General features: G+C 35.2%; 2 long non-coding RNA genes across 2 annotated transcripts in view; both read left to right on the forward strand.

The window, feature by feature from the left end:
* The first annotated feature begins 2,068 nt into the window (after positions 1-2,068).
* Positions 2,069-23,381, forward strand: part of LOC149476015 (uncharacterized) — a 232,628-nt gene continuing 211,315 nt past the window's right edge. The window contains exon 1 of the long non-coding RNA XR_016318002.1: positions 2,069-2,153. This is a non-coding gene — a long non-coding RNA (uncharacterized LOC149476015). The remainder of the gene's footprint in view (positions 2,154-23,381) is intronic.
* Positions 10,456-11,550, forward strand: LOC149476016 (uncharacterized). The gene is made up of 3 exons (XR_016318016.1): positions 10,456-10,957; positions 11,085-11,146; positions 11,221-11,550. It is a non-coding gene; the product is annotated as an uncharacterized LOC149476016 (long non-coding RNA).

Genomic DNA, 23,381 nt, shown 5'->3' on the forward strand with positions numbered 1-23,381 from the left:
AGAAAGGACATAGGCTACTTTTTACCCCGGGAAATAGGATAGGTTTTATCCCGGAAATCCCACGGGAACGGGAACTATGCGGGTTTTTCTTTACTGCGCGGGCGATGCTGCGGGTGGAAAGCTAGTTAATATAATATGATTGAATAAATATGATATGCATAATTGACCCGGAACAAAAGTAATCTACCTAGTTAATAGTTAAGTTATTTGGTGACGATGTAATTTTTTTTAATGGAAAAATAATTTTTGTATATTAAAACGTATCAAAACTTTGTTTTTTTTAATAATTGGTACCTATAGTTTATTTACACATTTTCTATTAAATAAACATAATTGCGAAAGTAAATAATTAGTCATTTAGCTATACATATTAGAAAGTTATATACCTACTAGCGGTCCGCCCCGGCTTCGCCCGTGGTACATATGAAAAATAGATGTTGGCCAATTCTCAGACTTACCCGATATGCACAGAAAATTTCATGAGAATCGGTCCACCCGTTTCGGAGGAGTATGCAGACTAACATTGTGACACGAGAATTTTATATATAAGACTAGCGGTCCGCCCCGGCTTCGCCCGTGGTACGTATGAAAAATAGATGTTGGCCGATTCTCAGACTTACCCGATATGCACAGAAAATTTCATGAGAATCGGTCCACCCGTTTCGGAGGAGTATGCAGACTAACATTGTGACACGAGAATTTTATATATAAGACTAGCGGCCCGCCCCGGCTTCGCCCGTGGTACATATGAAAAATAGATGTTGGCCCATTCTCAGACTTACCCGATATGCACAGAAAATTTCATGAGAATCGGTCCACCCGTTTCGGAGGAGTATGCAGACTAACATTGTGACACGAGAATTTTATATATAAGACTAGCGGTCCGCCCCGGCTTCGCCCGTGGTACGTATGAAAAATAGATGTTGGCCGATTCTCAGACTTACCCGATATGCACAGAAAATTTCATGAGAATCGGTCCACCCGTTTCGGATGAGTATGCAGACTAACATTGTGACACGAGAATTTTATATATAAGAAGAAGATGTACAATTTTTATTCAAGTTTATTTTAAACAAAAATACAAGTTTCCCTCTAATAATATTAGTATAGTGTATATCTATACAGCTCTCAAGTGATTAATTTTGAAAAACAATTCAAAGAATTGCTTTATACTTACAAAATTGTTAGGTAATTGGGATGGAAATTTACAGTCAAAGGTTTTTAGGACAAGACCGTTAGGTAACTTGATACTAAAGATAGGTTCATACCTTCTACAAAATTTCAAATGTTGTATATAGATGAATCATTTAACAATTTTTTTTGTTAAATATGATTTCGTTGTTTAAAAATAAACTTATTAAATAAGATATAAATTCAAAGATATTAAAAAAATATATATTTATAAAAGTTGTGTCCTGTGCCTAGTAATTATTAAAAAAAAACATTTTACCGTATCTAATGTACTGTTAGTAGAAAAAAGTACATTTATTACAGGAAAGATCAAAAATCAAAAGTCAACTAAAGAAGTGAAATAGGAGACAGGAAACAATTTTGAAGAGTAATCTGCGACCGAAGCCGCATTTGGCTAAAATAATGCTTGGGCGTAATCTACAATCGATATTGATGCCAAAAATAAAGTCTGTTTGTCTGTATGTCTGTCCGGATTTCGGACTAAACTCCAAAGTTCCAAGTACATGGATTTACTTCAAATTTTGAATATAATGAATATAACTAACAGGTTGGGTCAACATATAGGCTATACAGGGTGTCCCACTATTGGTATACTAAGCGTGAAGGTCCTTGTAGTCTTGCATACACAGATCACGTAAAAAATACTTAAACAACAAAATTACGCCAAAAAATTTTTGCTAAATTTTTCCAATTCACGTTTTCTTCTCTAGCTTCGCGCAGCCGGCATATAACGCTTCGCTAATTTGAGCATTTTGTCTATGAAAACATAATCTTAAACGATAGCTCACGTGCGGCACACGTGCGGGTGGCAAAGTTTTTTGTTAGGGGCGTACACAAAGAGTTTTAAGAATTCATCTATTTTAAAAAAATGCATATGGATTTTTATAAGAATTTTTCACGTACTCAGCGTATGCAAAACTATAACCTCCATTGAGCTTAGAATACCGACGGCGGGACACCCTGTATATCATTAAAACTAGTAAAAAATAACAGTTAACAAATACAAAAATACATGACATACTCAAAAACGCAGTCCTATTATTAAAAAACCCTCATTCAGGAAACAAATATAAAAAGTAATAAAAGCTACAATGCTATAAATGTAATCAACACCTGTTTCAGTAATAGAACATAAAACATGATTACAACTCGAGTGATTAAAATTTACCTTCCCATTTTTGATATGGCAACATAATCTGTCGGATTTTGGGCATTTATTATCTGTGAAATATGACATTTCATCTGTCAGTCATGAATTTCCCGCGCGTTTGTAAATAACCGTATGTAATTAGCATGTATGTTTTTGGGAAGTTCAAAAAGAGATGTAGCTTAAATAATAATAAGTCGTTGTTTTTAGATATTTTGTTTCTCATAAATTGTGTCTATTTATTTAGGATGTTGGTCTTCAAATTTTCAATATTTATTATTTTTTTTACGAGGAAGTATGTTTATTGTTCAACTTTATATGAACGTCGCATATTCAATACAACCAGGAATCGCTTACCTATAATACCATGTAGCCTATTATTTTACAATTTTTGAAATTAAGGTCAAATACTTGCCGATGATTCTTTCATTTTTTACTCTTTTCATTAGAATGTCATTTTCTGCCCATAAAAATAAAGGTACATAATTACTTAAAGCTACAAAAGATTATTATAAATATAAATATTATATATTACAGCACAATCCAACAACTGAACAATCTTTTCTTCTTTTCTTCTTCTCTAATCTTCCATTCTTAACTATTCTTTTCTCTTCTGTAGCAGTACCACACCGTCTGCAAGTAGTTTCCGCCGGCCTACAGTCTATAAACAGCTGAAGGCCGAAAGAAACCCCTGCAGACAGAGCGTATCTTCTATCTTCTTCCGTCTAATACTAATAATACGGGCATTTCTCCGCAACTCGACGTCAAGCGCCTATTTTGCGTGAGAGAGGGAGGTGGGGGAAACCAGCTAAAATTGAAACCACCCGAGCTCCTCCATGAAGCCAAGCAGCTTGTGAGGGCTGCCAAATCTCTTGCTCTTCTTCCGTCTTCTTTTCTCTTCTTATCTCCTTTCGTAGTAATTATTTACAAACATTTCACAAACTTTCAGAATAATTATTACTACTATTTTTAGTTAAGAATACTACCAAGTAGGTATGACCCCGGCAAAAGCGAGGCTCGCGACGATTGGCTTACGTTCCATCTCTTAAAACTGCTAGATCTGTACCCAGTTACAAAAAAACATTTCCCTCAGTCTAACCTCTTTCAAAAAATACATATTTCTACAATCTACCATACCATAGTCTTAATAAAATTCACATAGGATATGAATATTAGGTATATAGAATGTTTTACATTTTTATATTCTTCTTTCTCCTTTGGCTGCTTATAAAACTTTCTATCAGGTAGTACCTACCATAATTACAACCGAACAAAGTCATAAATTAGCTCCATTACAAATTACAATGCCCAAATTATCAACTTACTTCAACCCAGCCACGACCTCCATAGCGCCGTTGAAGTTGCCAATATTCCAGCAGGTCAAAGCAACCCGTAGCACGCAGGTGAGCACCACTTTCTTGTCTTCTAGAGACGCCGGAGACATCACCAGGTCGGTTACCCACGCGGAGACCTGGGGACAAATGCACAATTTTATAGAAGAGATATTAAAGGACAAAGGGATCTCTTTCATTGGATTTGTCAAGTTTGTTAGAGAGATTTTATTCTTACAATTGACTTTGACGATCAAACAAATAATGGGGTGTTATTTTAAGAGGGTTAAGTTTGTTCAATTCCCGGGTGTGGCAAGGAAATCGGAAAGTGTTGAATTAAAAAAAAATATTGGGATATATTCTGTGTCTAAACATTTCTACCTTTAGTATAAAGAGTAGCTGATATTTTATAAAGACTAAGTCTTTTCCCTTTAAATGGCATTCCACCTTGAATAGAAATATTTGACACAGAAAATCGATTCTGTGATTAGCGCGTTCCAAACAATTTGGTTTGGTTGTAACCAAACTATACTTTTCGAAAGAATCTAGAAGACTTAACCTTGAATGGACTCTCCTAACACTTCAAAATAAACAAAAAATAAGTAAGTGAAGTCCCATGTCCCCTAGTGGGGTAAGGGGCAGATGCATTATACATCTGTTTCACTGATCGATTTTCTTTAGGGACAAGTAGGTGATCAGCTTTCTGTGTCCTACTAGACCAAGACATTTTTTTTCTTCGTCTCCACCGGGTTTCGAACCCAGGACCCCTCGGTGCTACGCTTACGCGTCAACCACTGTACCGAGGAGGCGGTCAAATTGTATAATGATAGGTATATATCAATCAACGGTTCGAGAGTGGCATCTTTCTACTTTGGAGGCTAAAACTTTTTTACATAACAAGCCGAAGCCGAAACAAAAAATACTTTCAGCCTTTATAATCCAACCAAATAAAGGAATAATACATATTTAACGGCTGCTATTACATATAATACAGATAAGAAGCGAGGAATAATCTCAAAGGACACGGACAATATATTTCGGCCCAAAACATCCACCCTTCCATTTATTTTTTGTAACTTTACACTCGCGTCATTTAATCGTACTTAACGATACTCAAGCGAAATGTATTGAACCGTTTATACGCTATAGAGCGTGCCAAAGAAACATACATACACATTACCTTACCACATAATATAAAACAAAGTCACTTTCTCTGTCCCTATGTCCCTTTGTATGCTTAATTCTTTCAAAATACGCAACGGATTTTGATGCAGTTGTTTTTAAATAAATAGTGATTCAAGAGGAAGGTTTTTAGTATGTAATTTATTAGGTTTTAGACAAAGCGGGCGAAGCCGCAGGCGAAAAGCTAGTAGATTCTAAAAACAAAACCTTTATGACGCAGTTGGGTAAAATTATCATAAACTTTGCTTACCTTTCTTATATACCTACTTGAAATATCTACACTAATATTATAAAGAGGAAAACTTTGTTTGTTTGTTTGTTTGTTTGTTTGATTGTAATGAATAGGCTCATAAACTACTGGACCGATTTTAAAAATTCTTTCACCATTCGAAAGCTACATTATCCACGAGTAAAATAGGCTAGGTTTTATCCCGGAAATCCCACGGGAACGGGAACTATGCGGGTTTTTCTTTGAAAACGTGGGCGAAGCCGCAGGCGGAAAGCTAGTGTATTATATATGCGAATGTGTTTGTTTATCTCTATTTTACGTCGCAACGGAGGGATACGACGAAGGAATTGTGAATAGAAGGGAAACTAGAGATTGATGTAGGCTTCTTTTACTCAGGTGAAACATTAATTCATTCCCATGGGAATTTCCTTTACTACGCTGGGGCCTTAGACAAAGTAACAATTAAAAAACGATAACGAAGTTAGAAAAGGCAAAAATGTATGGGATTGACATACGCCGCGTTAGATCACGTGGTCTATCTAATGTCAATCCCATACATTTTTCCTTTTCTAACTTCGTTATCGTTTTTTAATTGTTACTTTGTCTACGGGCCCAGGTCGCGAGCGTTACGTTCGACTACCGGTTCCTTATATAATTATACTAGCTGCTCCACGCGGTTTCACCCCCGTGGCTCCACTCCTGTTGGTCGTAGCGTGATGATATATAGCCTATAACCTTCCTCGATAAATGGGCTATTTAACACCGAAAGAATTTTTCAAATCGGACCAGTAGTTACCGAGATTAGCGCGTTCAAACAAACAAACAAACTCTTCAGCTTTATAATATTAGTATAGATACTTCTTATACTAACGAATTTGTTTGTTTGTTTGAACGCGCTAATCTCAGAAACTACTGGTCCGGTTTGAAAAATTATTTTGGTGTTAGATAGCCCATTTATCGAGGAAGGCTATAGGCTATATATAATCACATTAAGACCCACAGGAGCGGGGCAATGCGAGTAAAACCATGGGGCACAACTAGTCTCGGGAAAACAACAAACAATGTCGACTTATGTGTGGAGTGACATACTCCAGAAAATCTATCTTCTGGTGTATGAATGAAAGGAATCTGAATTTTCGAAATTAATTAGCTATTTTTAGTTTAACCAACCACATCTTTTTCTCTATAACATACATAGAAAATCTATATATACTATCAAAGATTTAACGCAACCAGTCTAATCTCGACATCAGAATTGTAAGATTATTCGAGCCAAGTTTTTAAAGAACCTTGCAGTTTCCTCTTGACATTGTTCCAATCGTTTTACATTTTGAGAGGAAACTCGTAATAGGGTGTGAGAGTTTGTATGCATGCATTTAGAAGTGGACGATTCGTAAATGCACGATTTGGATATGAATAAAAGGAGTAGGAGTGATGATTAATGGATGAATTATTTCTTAGAATGAATTTCACTCTAATCTCACGAATGTTCTAAAAATGAACGTATGTAGTGTCCACATTCAGGACATTTTCGTGATAAAGAAATATATTATATTCGCTAATCGCCATTGAATTTATAAAGCTTGTAGGTATATTAGGTACCTACATATAATATATCAGCAAAATATACTTGATGTAATGATATATGCTTGCCAGCGCATAAAAGGATAACAGGTTGATCATCTTGAATGAAATTGATCTCGTTGAAAAATTTATCTCGACACGAAAAACAAAAGTTCATACAGATGAACTAATAATAATAAATGGCTGGTGTCCCACAACACATTAAATTCTCTAAAGGGCCTCTGCGTGTTGGACCTGTGTCCCCACGTAAGCTTTCCAAAGGACCGGGTATCTTCCTTCTGGTTGTGCCCGTGTATTATGGAGAGAGACATAAATAAAATAAAAAATGTGTGCGTGTACTAGAGTACACACGTAAGAAGTGAAACTTCTTTATGTCCTTATTTTTCAAAAAATAATTTACTATATACAATATTAAAGAAATACGTTAGTCACACGCTCGTCGCTACCTACTAATATTTACACCGGCCGCTGCTGCAACTCGCTCGCTTCGCTCGCTCGGCTCGTGCGGTAGTTCAAAAGTTAACCTAAGGCGCGGGTCAAACACAAGCGGCGCGGGCGCGGGCGTGCCATAAGCGCACCTCTTGAATCTGTTTTGCACCACGTCCTTCTTATACATTTTGTATGAAAGAATTTTGGAAAGGCGACGAGGCGGCACGCCACGGTTGCGCCGCGGGCGTACCGCAGGCGTACCGCAGGCGCGCTTCCCCCATCGCATCCAAATAGAGGTCAATTCACGGTCATACACAATCAAAAACAAATCGGGTGGTAGTAGACCGGGAGATACTGACACAAAATTTCGAGTCATTTGTCTGTTACAATTTTTACAAAAAAAAAATTTGCAGATTTTCGGCGGTATGGCGACCATTTGGAATCGTCCGAAAAGTATGGCATGGCGATTTTCGTAAATGGCTGCACGACGATGGTTACCTGTGCAAAAGTTAGCCTGGTACAAATGGTTGAATTGTTTTTTTTAAATCAACACATTCGCGTCGGTATGGCGGGCTGTAAGTCACACCGGAAAAGTATGGCATGACACTACCGCCTACTTCTTTTTTATGGGCTATCGGTAAATTCTAAATTTTTTGTGTTACAAATCGTTTGACTTCGCTATTTTTCCGACGAGTTCGACTAACGCCCACGCGACTAAGCCGACGGTACCAGCGTTCACACCATCGTTTTTCTTTTTGTCATTGCGTACTAAGACCCCTGTAGAACCGCCATCCTGTTACAAATGACTCGAAATTTTGTGTCAGTATCTCCCGGTCTATAGGAGACGGTAGCCTGTCAGTCAAAAATGTGTTCTCTCTGTGTGGAATTATATAGAGCTGCTATTACATACCCTTCTTCGTTTTGTTTTTAAAGGTGAATTGAATTAATCGATGAAATGATTTACACAGGTGATGGCAGTAGGGAAAGTGAAAATGAAGAAGAGCATAATGAAAGTTCCCATGTAGGTATTTACAATGTCAGAAATAAAGATAATCCTGATTTTGATTGTGTTTTTTATTTATTTGTAATTGTAATAATATTGTGGAATGATCAGTACTGTAAATACTTTTGAACTGAGATTTTAATGATAAGATTTATATGGTTTAAATGTAAACCTGTGTTTGAAAACCATATTTTATCTATACTAATATTATAAAGAGGAAAGGTTTGTATGTATGTATGTATGTATGTATGTATGTATGTATGTATGGTTTTCACGCATAAACTAGGTACTGGACCGATTTTGATGAAATTTGGCACAGATAATCTTTAGACCCTGAGAAAGAACATAGGCTACCTTTTATTGCGAAATATGTACCACGGGCGAAGCCGGGGCGGACCGCTAGTACAATATAAATTTTGTGTTATTTTAACCTTCTTTTCTTCCATCATTACACCAGTACTACTTTAAAATTACTTTAAAAGTACTATAAAATTTTCCAAGTAAATTCCAACATTTCCAACAAAGATATATTTGCAATCGTGGGGTTATCCTCGCTATTTACTTACAAGGAATTATCAAAACAAAATCGTTACTTTCAAATTAACGTTACTTTCAAATCTCTTTTAGCACAAAAAACATAATTTTACTAAATTATGCATGAAGAAAATGCATTTAACCACTCTATATAAATATCATTTTCGGACGCCAACAGCGCGCCCGATGCGCGCCGCGCCGCTTGTATATGTCCCGCGCCTAAGATGCTCGTCGCTTCGCTCCTCGCTACCTATTTAAATATTTACACCGGCCGCTGCTGCAACTCGCTCGCTTCGCTCGCTCGGCTCGTGCGGTAGTTCAAAAGTTAACCTAAGATGCTCGTCGCTTCGCTCCTCGCTACCTATTTGAATATTTACGCCGGCCACTGCCGTTTTCAGCTTATAAAGGATTTCGACTTAGGCGGATTTTGTTTGGACAGAGAGTTTGAGGTTTACTCTTATAAATTTTGAATTCATAAAATTATAATTGAACACCTGACACCAATCAAGCAAACACGTGTTTACGTGAGTCATAGATTTATTATCGTATACTCCTAAAATGTTTTCTAAGAAACAATAGTGTACTTACATTGTCGGCACGTTCTTAAAGTCGGTAACTTATTTTTGTTTGAACAATAGAGGTAATAAATTCCTAATGATCAAGTTGTAAAGGTTGTAAAATAAAAAATATTCTATATTAAAACGTATATATAATATGTGCGTCATTAATTTCTGACTGTTTCGAAATTTGGTGCAAAATAAAATAGTGTGTAAATAAAATTTGTAAAAAATCAATAAAATAAAACAATTGAGTAAAGATCTATAGGCATATTATGTATGTATTTATACAAGATATGTTTAATATTTATACAGGGAACTTCTCAACGTGTTATCTATGAAATTATACTTTTACTCAATTGTTTAATTTTATTTACACACTGTTTTATTTTGCACCAAATCTCGAAACAGTCAGAAATTAATGACGCACATAGTACATAATATATACATATTAAGACAGAGGTTAAGCTTAAATAACTTGAAAAATAAATAACATGATCACGCCCACGTGTTGGTGTTTTAAAAAATTCAATCATAAACTGAGAATAACTGTAAATATTTTAGAATTAGAAAAATAAATATGTACCACAATAACATTCAAGTATTAGAAAAAATTTATACATAATTCCACCCACGTGCTAGTGTATCTATACATATTATCTATACATATTATAATAAAATTGAAAAAATTGAAAAATACAATAAAAAAGTGAGGTTAATTTTAAATAACTTAGAAAAATAAATACCATAATTACACCTAAGTATTAGAAAAAGATATGTAATTACTTACTTTTTTTTTTAAATTCACTGGAATTAGAATAATTAAAATAAACACTTTGATTGTGCTGATCACTTTAATATAATATTATCACGTCACCATAGAGCGTTGGAAATAAATACGAGTGCAATAGAAAAACGGTCAAGTAAAGTGGTAGGACGTACGTTAAAACGATACGATATCCCTACTCCGCTGGAGAAAGTATACGTCGAATCACGCGTGGTAGGGATAAGAAAAAAAATGTCACGAGTACGGCGTAACGCAAAAATGTAACGCGCGCGGCGTAACGCAAAAAATGTAACGCGCGCGGCGTAACGCAAAAAATGTCTCACAAAATTTTTGTCCACCCCCGATAAAGAAGTTTCACTTCAATAATAATAACTAATAATATAATAGTTGTGTCCAGTCTTTAGTTAAGGTGATGAATTAATTTTTCTAACATTTACGGCCCTTTTTAAACCTTCGTAATTTTTATATTACTAAAGTTGTCGTGATGAAAATTCTTGACAAGAAAGTTCAATAGTAACACAATACGTCTACCGTTTTAGAAACATGATTCCATGATATTTTCTCGATAGAAAAAAAAAACAAAGTTCTCATTGTTATTTTTTTTTTAATCTCTGGCATCTTCAAAATAACAAACGTAAAGTTACGACTTTTTGGATATTAACTATAAAACATACAACCTATACGTCTACCGATTTAGAATTTTGAAATATGCGATGGTTTTGAAATAAACAAGAAATACTTGAAATTAGCGCGCGACCAGCCAATATAGCGAGAGCCGCCCTGTACCTTCCCACCCCGATCGCTGCATGAGTCATTCCCGCTACGGCCGTCACACGGGGAACTTGTGTCGCTCGCGCCATCGTAAAAAAGGGTGACAACACAATAAGACAAAATGAGACAAATGGGGACAATAAAGAAAATAAGAAGAAGAAACATAAAGGTTGGAGGAAAAAGAATGCTTACAATTGGAACAAATTAATGAAGTAAGTTGGTTTTATTTTAAATTTGATGATAATTGTATTATAGACGATGTTTGATATGTACCCCTGTTTTAAGTACATAACGAATGTGTAAGATTTTTTTCATTTATAGCATAGATAATCTTTTCAGAAATCCGGAATCCAGAAGGAAAATAAACCCACTGATTGTTCACAATGTGAACCCACTCCTTCGTAAGTACCTTTATTCAGTCAAAAATGTATGTTATCAACGCTCTACTGGTTTTATCGCATGATTCCATTTTTAGCAAAAAGCAACAAAGTGCAAAGAAATAAAAAATCATGGTGAACTTAGTGGAAGTATGGTGGCCGTAATATGGAACAGGAGCTCATTGGAGTAGTATTATATTTAAAAAAATACGAAAAAATTTCAAGAATTACATTTCTTAGTAGGTGGTAGATAAGTATGTTGTATAAAGAATTTGATGTTGATATTTATTTCATTTATACTTACTACACCTGTGCGGGAAATTGCTTAGTACTAAAACAGGTTTATATTCATATTTACATAGTAATGTGAGTTTTCATTTCGAAAAATTTTGTGTAAGTATATTAAATTGAGTTCCTGGGTGATCTGGAAACATAGTTGGGCCCGGAAGATGGCGCTGCAGTCACTCCTCCTAATCACATGAACCGATTTGGATGAATATTTGTGTGCACATTTCATTGTTGTGGGATGATTGGTTGATTCGTTTTCACATTAGCTAATATTATGTATTTTTGTTGTAAACTTAATTTAATGTTTATAATACATTATTATTGGTATAAATAAGCCAGTGTTCGTCTCACATTGCTGTACCTGCCTACCTACCCTACCAGGGCCTAACTTTGTTCTGGCTATTTTATTTTGATTATTTGTAATGAATAATTACAATTATAATAGAGTGCAAAAAATAAATACATGCGTCAATATATTTTGTGTTTTTTTTAAAACAATTTTTTTATTTAAAAAAATATCATTCCGACCGCGGCTTTGCCCGCGTGGAATTAGGTTATATCGTGAATCCTGTTTTTTCCCACAGAAGTGTTCAGTTCGGATAAAAAGTATCCTATGTGTAAATCCAGGCAATTAGCTATATTTTATCAAAATTGGTAATGTAGTCTTGACGTGATTAAGTAACAACTAACAAAAAAATATACAAATTAACATCCAAAGTTTCGCATCAGTTTTACTGTATTAGTGATATCTTCCACTCTTGACTTTGACTGAGAAGAATTAGGGTTTATAACTTCTTTCAGAAATAGTACCTTTCATTTCTGGGCTTGATGTAATATCTACGTCAGCATCAAATTCTATCTAAATCAATTCAGTAGTCCGCGTTATTGAGTACCATTTCATTTTTTCAGAGTAACAATATTTTTTGTTATTTTAAAGATTATTTATAACCTGTATTATTTTGTAAAAAAGTAAACATTACGAAATGATAATAATTATTAATAATGTCTAAGTAGTTGTTAAAAAGAAGATTATTTGTTTATAAGCAAGAAAATAAAACCAATAAATCAACAATTAAATAAATGTATGACAATATTATAACTGTATGACGACTCCATACATGTTTGTCCCGAGTCGGCCAGCGGCAGCGCGGCGAGTTTGCAAGAATGACTTCGCGCACACCCGCGTTCGCGATAGCGAGCTATTAGACTCCGCCCGCCAAGCAGTGGATTTTTTTTTGTGTATCGTCTTAAATAACTCGACTTATAATATTACTAGCTGTCCCAGCAAACGTTGCTCTGCCAATTATATCTATGATTTTAATTCCGGTATTCTCAGACCTACACAAAAAAACTTCGTATAAACGACCAAGCCGTTCCGGAGGAGTTTGGTTACACTGCGAAACAACAATCCATACTAATATTATAAATGCGAAAGTAACTCTGTCTGTCTGTCTGTTACTCAATCACGCCTTAACTACTGAACCAATTTGCATGAAATTTGGTATGCAGATATTTTGATACCCGAGAAAGGACATAGGCTACCTTTTATTGCGAAATATGTACCACGGGCGAAGCCGGGGCGGACCTCTAGTTTCATATACATACTTATTATACAGGGTGTCCCACTTTCGGTATACTAAGCGCAAAGGGACTTGTAGTTTTGCATACGCTGAGTACGTAAAAAATAATTATAAAATTCCAGACGCATTTTTTTTTAAATAGAGGAATTCTTAAAATTCCATGTGTACACCCCCAACAAGCAAACCGCCCAACTTTGCCACTCGCATGTGAGCTATCGTTTAAGATTATGTTTTCATAGACAAAATACTCACATTAGCGAAGCGGTATATGCCGGCTGCGCGAAGCTAGAGACGAATACATGGATTTTAAGGAAAAATTTAGCAAAAAATTTTTCGCGTAATTTTGTTATTTAAGTATTTTTTATGTGATCAGTGTATGCAAAACTACAAGTCCCTTCGCGCTTAGTATACCGAAAGCGGGACACCCTGTATAGATTACATCTCAACCTGTACCGGCAGAGTCTTTACCTCAGGCTAAATAGAAACCTTTGATATTATCATAACGCTAATAGAATCGGGAATCGAAACCTAAACCTAATCTAGGGCATTCACGAGCTGGGTTAAGGGATTTTCGTAGATCTATTCACGAGATATGTTTGTAGGCGCATGTAATTTATTTTTATAATAATATAAGTCTATGTTTCACATAGTGGTTTCTGTGAATGTGATTTCTGAATGCATTTATTCAATCTTAATTTTTCGGTCCGGAATTCAGAAAGCTTGTGAAACATTTTGTCAGATCTGAAAAATTAGAAATCTGTAAAAATCAAACAAGCGTGGAACTGGTGGAACGGTCAAATTGTTTGCATTTCCATGATTACTGAATTTAGATTATTAATTAAGATCCTGAATTTAGACAGGGATCCGAACTGTGTGAGGCATATTTTTATCATAATGATTAAAAAATTACACACCTGCGTTACACTTACATTAAGTAACCACCAAATATATCAAAAAATAAATAAATATATTTAACACTGAGCCGACACACCCTTAGCCACTCCGTTAAAGCTTCGATATTTGATTCTGCCCGTTCACTTTCTTTCAAGTAGGGTGACGTAATGGTATTACTCGAACCTTTGTAGGGTGACCATTTTATTGGATTTTTTTGGGACTTATATTTAACTTAACATAAATCTCATGTATGTAGTTTTATTTAACTTTTCATACGACATTTTTATCAAAGTAAGAAATAAAAAGAGAAGACCAGGAACAGCCAGTCGTTTATTCGTCATAAATACCTACATATTGAGGATATTTTATAATAATATGTTAGTTTTGTGACCAATTGAAAAAATATATGTTCTTCAAGTGGATTAGAATCCACATTCTCATACGTCAGTCTTTGTCAACCATTGGTACCACATGGTGTAATCATTATAAAAACTGTGTTATCACAATAGAACAATTGTACCTACTTGTTTTATTTACTAATGAAATTTAAAAAAGCTAATTGCGCGACTAATACTAGCTTACCGCCCGCGGCTTCACCCGCTTCGTCTAAAACCTAATAAATTATACACTTAAACCTTCCTCTTCAATAGTGATAGAGTGCTATCTATTTAAAAAACCGCATCAAACTCCGTTGCGTAGTTTTAAAGATCTAAGCATACAAAGGGACAGAGAAAGCGACTTTGTTTTATACTATGTAGTGATCAGCACACGCTTGACTATGTCAATGATTCATTATTTGATTTCATTTCGCACACCTTCTTACTATGACGTAATGCTATTACTTTAAAAGAAGTCGTGTGACCATTATTTCAGGTTTTACGACATTTCTCAAGTATTAAAAATGTTGTAAAATTTCATAAATGCAGAGACAAGTTATGTTAAAGCTCACACAAATACTATTTTAAATTAAAAGATATATAATTGCAATAACAACAAAGAAATTTTAACGAAAATCTAACCATATTCAAATTGTAAGTTCTAAATTAAATTTAATAGGCCTCATTCAAAATAAATTATCGAAATCAGTTCACCCAGTCAAAAGTTATTAGGTAACAAAGCCAAAAAATTATACAATCGAATTGAGATACACCTGTTTTGAAGTTGGTTAAAAGAAAAAATTCAACTACATACCCATATTAATAACTAATTATTTCTTTCAACCAAAATTATATACACCCTACAGAGTACAGTCCGGCTTATAAGCTGATCATGGTCGTCCTACATCCTAAGCTTACATATATGCGATCGACCCTGAAGAGAATATTATTATATCTGCCAATTTGTAAGGAAAATATTAAAATTGACAAGATTGGGAAAACTGGCAACACTACAAATTTTACCTTAGAGAGGTAAGGAACAGATTACGTACCCATTTTTGTAAGAAAGTTCCTTAGAGACTAGTCTTTTACATTTAAAAAGCTTTTTAAAATAAGTCGGGTAGTTTTAAGTAAAAACGTAAATTTTTAGTAAAAAGTGTGTGCTGCGCTCACGTGTCAGAAGTGAAACTTCTTTGGCAAGATTCAAAGATACCAAAATCATCACCGTACTCCATGACGTGACGGTATTGCCATGACGTGACCTTCCCCCCTAGACAATTGGCTTTCTATTAGCGTAAAGTTTAATAGAATAGATATATGAATGTAATAGCGGTCCGCCCCGGCTTCGCCCGTGGTACATGTTTACGTTTTCTCTACATAAGAACCATCCTCGTACTTCAAGGAATATAATAAAAAAAGAATTATCGAAATCGGTTCAGCCGTTCTCGAGTTATGCGCTTACCAACACATTTTGCGATTCATTTTTATATATAAGAAGAAGAAGATGAGATTGCCGTAAGCAGGAGATCTCTATCTCGTATCTCGGGGGCTTGAAATTTTAGTCTCAACGCGGCGCAAGAAAATTCACTTCAAAAAGCGAAAAAAAAAGGCTTGAGCTCATAAAATTATTGTATTGTCACCGAGTCAAGTCTAGTGGAGTCGACATACAAACATACAGGTGAAGCTAATAAGTACATATCCAACGGTGAAAGAATTTGGCATCGGTTCGGTAGTTCCTGAGATTAGCGCGGTTAAACAAACAAACTCTTCTTATTTATATTTTTACTAGCGGTCCCTCCCGGCTTCGCCCGTGGTATCTACATGTTTACGTTTTTTTTTTATAAGAACCATCCTCGTACTCAATATATAGCCTATGTTGCTCAGTGAAGATGCAGCATTCTAATGGTGAAAGAATTTTTGAAATCGGTCCAGTAGTTTATGCGTGAAAACCATACATACATACATAATTACAAACCTTTCCTCTTTATAATATTAGTATAGAAAACGATCCGTTTAAACTTTAAATACATAAAATGGTACTACAAAAGGTTGTGAATAAATTTTGTTTCATTTCCATACGAAAATGTTAATTTTAGTAAATTAATTTATAAAGATAACTCAATTGGCCGAGTCGTCGAAATTAATCTTATTTATTTTCAATTACAATTTAATTTTTGATTCATGAATACCTCATTATTAGTATAATCACTACATAGTATAAAACAAAGTCGCTTTCTCTGTCCCTATGTCCCTATATACATAGGCTTAAATCTTTAAAACTACGCAACGGATTTTGATGCGGTTTTTTTATAGATAGAGTGATTCAAGAGGAAGGTTTTAGTATATAATTTATTATGTTTTAGACAAAGCGGGCGAAGCCGCGGGCGGAAAGCTAGTTAGTTAATAATTTTAATTATAGCTTGAAAGTAATGTAATTTTTGCGTCCTCTGTGCTCCGCGGTTTTACCCGCATTGCTCCGCTCCTATTGGTCTTAGCTTGATGATAGCCTTCCTCGATAAATGGGCTAACTGACACCGAAAATTTTTTTTCAAATCGGACTAGTAGTTCCTGAGATTAACGCGTTCAAACAAATAAACAAACAAATTCTTCATCTTTATAATATTAGTATAGATAAGTATAGATAACTAGCGGTCCGCCCCGGCTTCGCCCGTGGTACATAATATTTACGTTTTCTCTACATAAGAACCATCCTCGTACTTCAAGGAATATAATAAAAAAAGAATTATCGAAATCGGTTCAGCCGTTCTCGAGTTATGCGCTTACCAACACATTTTGCGATTCATTTTTATATATAAGAAGATATAAAATTCTCGTGTCACAATGTTAGTCTGCATACTCCTCCGAAACGGGTGGACCGATTCTCATGAAATTTTCTGTGCATATCGGGTAAGTCTGAGAATCGGCCAACATCTATTTTTCATATGTACCACGGGCGAAGCCGGGGCGGACCGCTAGTATGTATATAAAATTCTCGCGTCACAATGTTAGTCTGCATACTCCTCCGAAACGGGTGGACCGATTCTCATGAAATTTTCTGTGCATATCGGGTAAGTCTGAGAATCGGCCAACATCTATTTTTCATATGTACCACGGGCGAAGCCGGGGCGGGCCGCTAGTTTTTATATATAAGAAGATATAATACTAGATATAAGTATAGAGCTATTTTAAAGTGATGTCCCATATCGATTCGTTCACGATTCAAAATCGATAAAGCATTATAACATACCAGTACATAGTGTCGTACTTATACACGTGATGCCATTAGAGGAAGTTGTAGGGATGGTACGTGATATCGATGTAATGGGTTCTAAAAAGGGATGGAATTATAGTGATGTCCTTGTTTATCGATGGTGTCGATACAACTGTAGAGACATGTTAGTGAACTTAGCAGATCATTTTTAGCAGATCAAAAAAAATGTGAGTTCTTATCGCGTGCAGTTGAGTTCTACAGTTCCTGATACTTTTTAGAAATACTCGCGTAAAATGAAACACTAGAAAATTTATTTATGTCATATTTCATCACGCCGTAGCACCATGCCGTAGCATTACGCCGTAGCACCATGCCGTAGCATCACGCCGTAGCATCACGCCGTAGTATTATGCCGTAGCATCATGCCGTAGCTTCATGCCGTAGCATCATGCCGTAGCATCACGCCGTAGCATCACGCCGTAGTATCATGCCGTAGCATCATGCCGTAGCTTCATGCCGTAGCATCATGCCGTAGCATCACGCCGTAGCATCATGCCGTAGCATCACGCCGTAGCATCACGCCGTAGTATCATGCCGTAGCGTCATGCCGTAGCTTCATGCCGTAGCATCATGCCGTAGCATCATGCCGTAGCATCACGCCGTAGCATCATGCCGTAGCATCACGCCGTAGCATCACAGCGTAGCAGTACGCCGTAACACATGCCGTAGCATTACACCGTAGCATCACGCCGTAGCATCACAGCGTAGCATCACGCCGTAGCATCACGTCGTAGCATCACGTTATAGCATCACGTCGTAGCATTACGTCTTAGCATCACGTTAAGCCGGGTCCAGGTCGGGTTTTTTCAAATGTCGTTTGTTAAGGTAAAAACGCCAGAACTATTTCTAAAAAGTATCAGGAACTGTAGAACTCAACTGCACGCGATAAGAACTCACATTTTTTTGATCTGCTGAAAATGATCTGCTACGGGAAGTTGGCAGATCATTTTTTCAATTGTCGTTTTTTAAGGTAAAAACGCCAGAACTATTTCTAAAAAGTATCAGGAACTGTAGAACTCAACTGCACGCGATAAGAACTCACATTTTTTTTTGGATCTGCTAAAAGTGATCTGCTAAGTTCACTAATATTAGTCCGGGATACATCGCCCATTTTTGCAAGTGATTACTATCAAGCTAATTTTTCGTGAGTAGCTTTATTTTGATGAGATGCCCAATAATTTCATGTACGAAACTCTCGATTGTGGTAGCTTACAGAGGTAACAAGGATAAAAATTTTTGATTTGACGGTTCTCAAATATTTATTACGCAATTTGTAGGACAATATGTCTGTTGAATTATATAAGTATTAAATAAGTGAAAATAAAAAAATCAGCTGGTTAGTAATCATTTATGATGACTTCGTTATCGATACACATTGGAAAGGGGGACTCTTTGATCAAACCATAGATTTTGTAGGACAAATATTTTTTTGAATAATTTAGATAATTATCTTGAGATTGAACAAAAAAAAACATTCAGTTAGTAATTAATATTTGAGAACCATCAAATCTAAATATTTTATCCTTGTTTCCTCTGGTAGCTACCACAATCGAGAGATTTGTACATGAAATTATTGGGCATCTCATCAAAATAAAGCTACTCACGAAAAATTAGCTTGATAGTAATCACTTGCAAAAATGGGCGATGTATCCCGGACTATATTGTAGAGACTGAAAATTTCAAAGTGGCAAGTTTTAAAAAAAGCTGTGGTAAACAAGTTAATTAATTTAAAAAATGAATGTAAGTATATGCACTAATAAATAAACAAAATTTGAATTTTTGACTACTGTATTATAATTTTATTGACTTTTTCTAATAATTATCCCCATGAACTACATTGTACTTTAACCGACAAAAAAATCGAAGAAAATATTAAATAACGCACCAATATAAGTTAATTATTCTACGAGTTATAATTCCACAGACAGAAGAGTTTGGAAGAGTTTCATAAATAAAAAATCAAATTATAAGTTATAGATAAAACACAGCACATCCCTACCCGGCGCCAGTACCGTCTACCTAAATTACACAATTATATACAATTATACCCACTCAATTTGTCGATAATTCGATCCTAAACACCAATAATTAGGCGCTATTTGACCTTAAGAATATCGTATTCAGGAAAATGGGTGAAAGATGTTTTTAGGATTCTGTACAAAAGGGCTACAAAATAATTTTAGAAGTGAAACTTCTTATTAGAGCAGAGAGTAAAATATCAAGGTCGCGTCATGGCAATACCGTCACGTCATGGAGTACGATTTTGGTATCTTTGAATCTATCCAAAGTCTCACTTCTGACACGTGTGCTCAGCGCGCATGCTATTTTTTCTGTCGGTGGTGAAAGGCGGGTTCTGTATCCAATCCGCAGTTAATCATTACATAGTATAAAAACAAAGTCGCTTTTTCTGTCCCTATGTCCCCATATATACTTAAATCTTTAAAAATACGCAACGGACTTTGATGTGGATTTTTTAATAGATAGAGTGATTCAAGAGCAAGGTATAATTTATTTGGTTTTAGACAAAGCGGTCGAAGCCGCGGGCGGAAAGCTAGTATTAATATAAATATAAGTTATTTCATCGCGGAAATACTTCAATTATCAATTCAAAACAGTATTTAATTAGAAAATCAGGAACGCAATTCAGATTTGAATAAATGGAGTGTAATTGACACTAGAGTTAACATAATCTGTGGTTTGGCGAGATTGTCACGAAGCAAAATTAGGTTAGGTTAATCTTTTTAAATTAGCTTTTATACAGGGTGTCCCACCGTCGGTATTCTAAGCTCAATGCAGGTAACAGTTTTGCATACGCGGAGTATGTAAAAAATACTTATAAAATTCCAGATGCATTTTTTTTTCAAATATATGAATTCTTAAAACTCCTAACAAGCAACCCGCCCAACTTTACCAACACCACGTGAGCTATGGTTTAAGATTATATTTTCATAGACAAAATGTTCAAATTAGCGAAGCATACAAGCATACAACATGCTGGCTGCGCGAAGCTAGGGAAGAAAACATGAATTTTAAGGAAAAATTTAGCAAACAATTTTTGGCGTAATTTTGTTGTTTATGTATTTTTTACGTGATCAGTGTATGCATGACTACAGGTCCCTTCGCGCTTAGTATACCGATAGTGGGACACCCTGTATAATTTATTTAAATATTAATAAAAAAATCCTGCCAATCACTATATCTTTATAACTAGATTGAGCACAACATTATATCCAGCTTATTAAAAAAAAGTCGTTGTTACACGTCATATTTCGCAAATAATTAATTTTAATTAAAAAAAAAATTAAACCATATCTTTATTTTCTGTGCCTCCAGTGAATAAGGGAAAAACTCAAAAACAGCACTTTTCAGGAGAGACAAAAAACTATATATCAATACTAAATCTTTATAAATTCAAAAATTTTAAGCTTGTATGGGAAAGATATGATGTTAGACTATAGTTTTACATATGAACACATATTGTATCTAACAACCCCATAAATATACTTTTTTCGAGTTTTTTTGTAGTTGTGGCCTTATGAACGAGTACTTCATGGAATAACTCAATGTATTCACATAATTTTTTTTTACTCTTTGCAATATAACGACTTATGCCCTTACGCACTATGTTCATAGTCGCACAACACGACTTATATTATTGCCAGTTTTGGTTACATCACTAGTGATATTAACATCGATAAAAAAATTTGAACGCCATCTTTTTTACTTTTATGTAAGTACGTTCTTCTAGGAAGGACAATAATAATACAATGTAGGTAAATTATAAGGAATTTGGACCGAAACATTTCCATAAAATAACAATAGGTACGTCGTTTTTATTCGAGCATTTATTTAGTAGAGTACTTATAATAATTTAAATTATTATTGAAGTGAAACTTCTTTATCGGGGTTGGAAAAAAAATTCGTGTAACATTTTTTCGTTACGCGTGACATTTTTCCGTTACGCGCCATATTTTTCTTATCCCTACCACGCGTGATTCGACGTATTTCTTTAAAGTTGCATATTATAGTAGGTAAATTATTTTTTGAAAAAAGGTCATGAAGAAGTTTCACTTCTTACGTGTGTACACGCACACATTTTTTTACACGCTTTATATTAGCTTCACCTGTATGTTTGTAACCGACTTCTTTGGGCGCGATTTTGACCCACTTTAAACGGCCAGATTTCGTTCAAACTTTGTAGATTTATTGAGGACCGATGACAATACACTAATTTGATAAAATTTTCTATTTTTTAGTTCGGTTTTCTATAAAAAGCGTGTTTTTTTAGTTTTATTAAACTATTATTATTTTAACAGACAGACAGAGTAGATAACTTTCGCATTTATAATATTAGTTAGGATAGTTAGGATTTTATTACTTAGTAAAGACAACTTTCAAGCTATATATTAGCACATAAAACACAACAAAATATATCAACCGGCCACGTGCAAACCGCCATTACAGGCCAATACAGGTAAATTAGCTTGGAGAAATTTTTGCATATGTAGTGGTGTGTATATTACTCAGATCTTAGAGCGCGTTTCCACTATATCGTTCTGGCCTATACAAAAATGTTTCGATATCCTAACATTACTATTTAATTTTATACTTATTCCTAGCAACACTTTTGTTTTCAATAAAAACAAGTTTTTATTTGAAAGAAAATGGTTTTGACTTTATAAAAAAAAATATATCATTCAATTTTACGTCCTTGAGCAAACGACAAGGCGACTACCGTGAAACAATAAAATATCGTGTCCATAATAATTTGTTTCATAATTAATATTTGACCATAATAATTACGAAACAAAACAAATAAATAAATCGTCACTTGATAGTGGAAAGTGGAAACACGCACAAAACCAGAATAAACCAGTTTACGCTGTCCGCAGGTGCCACGTGCAGTCGTTTGGTAACGTTAGAACATAAAGCACATTTCATTCAAAAATTATAATTATTATGTACGTAGTTTAATTGATAAATTTTGTATTTGTTGATTGTTGTTATTATTTGTTATTATTGTTATAATATTTGTTGAAGTGAATTACATGTCCCGCAGCCGGAGGCCCCAAATGAAAACTCAGATGTACTTAAAAACTACATTTAATAGCTAAAATGAGACTTTTACACCCATGTCTGCACGATGCAGACCGGAGTTAAAGAATGAATTTATACAGTTTAATAATTATAAAGACGTAAGCTTGGATGCTAACTAAGGGAAATCGCATCCACATTCTATTCCCGTGCGAACGGCGTATTCAGCAGTTTTGTATGAAGGCAGGGCCATAACTAGTGTTTAATTTGTGTGTAAGTGTTGTAACTTTATATTGTTAATTCAATATGGCTCCAGTGTTAAAACATGGTCTTTTTTTTTTTCTTTTTTTTTGTGTGGTGTCTCTCAATGTTAGCCAGAAGGGCTTCTACATTTTAACGCGGACGCGGGGGTGAACTGAAGGTTCACCCTGGTAGCGACATGCACAAGGGCGTCCCCCCTTGACGGGGGAAAACATGGTCGAGGCAAGCCTTTGACTTCTCAAACTAAAGAATTGTGCCGTCAGCACATTACAGTTACTTATTAGGTCAGGCATCATGTAACATTAATATGTATTCTACCAATTGTACTTCAGTCGTAAATTGGCTCCAATATAAAGAGGTTGTCAATCCGTTGTTTCATTTCCGCTATCCAAAATATATAAAGCCGCTACAATCTGGTGACCCCGACAAACAACAACACCCGACTAACCACAACGCCTGACAACGCGACAACCTGGCAACGTATTTCGTGACCTCGGACTTTACACGAAGCCATAAGAATATAAAAATGACAACTGAAAATAGAGCTCCGTCAG

This window comes from Colias philodice, chromosome 29 (genome assembly GCF_061535455.1).
Source record: "Colias philodice isolate Cphi_HAF_F1 chromosome 29, ilColPhil1 Martin Lab GWU primary, whole genome shotgun sequence".
Classification (NCBI taxonomy): domain Eukaryota; kingdom Metazoa; phylum Arthropoda; class Insecta; order Lepidoptera; family Pieridae; genus Colias; species Colias philodice.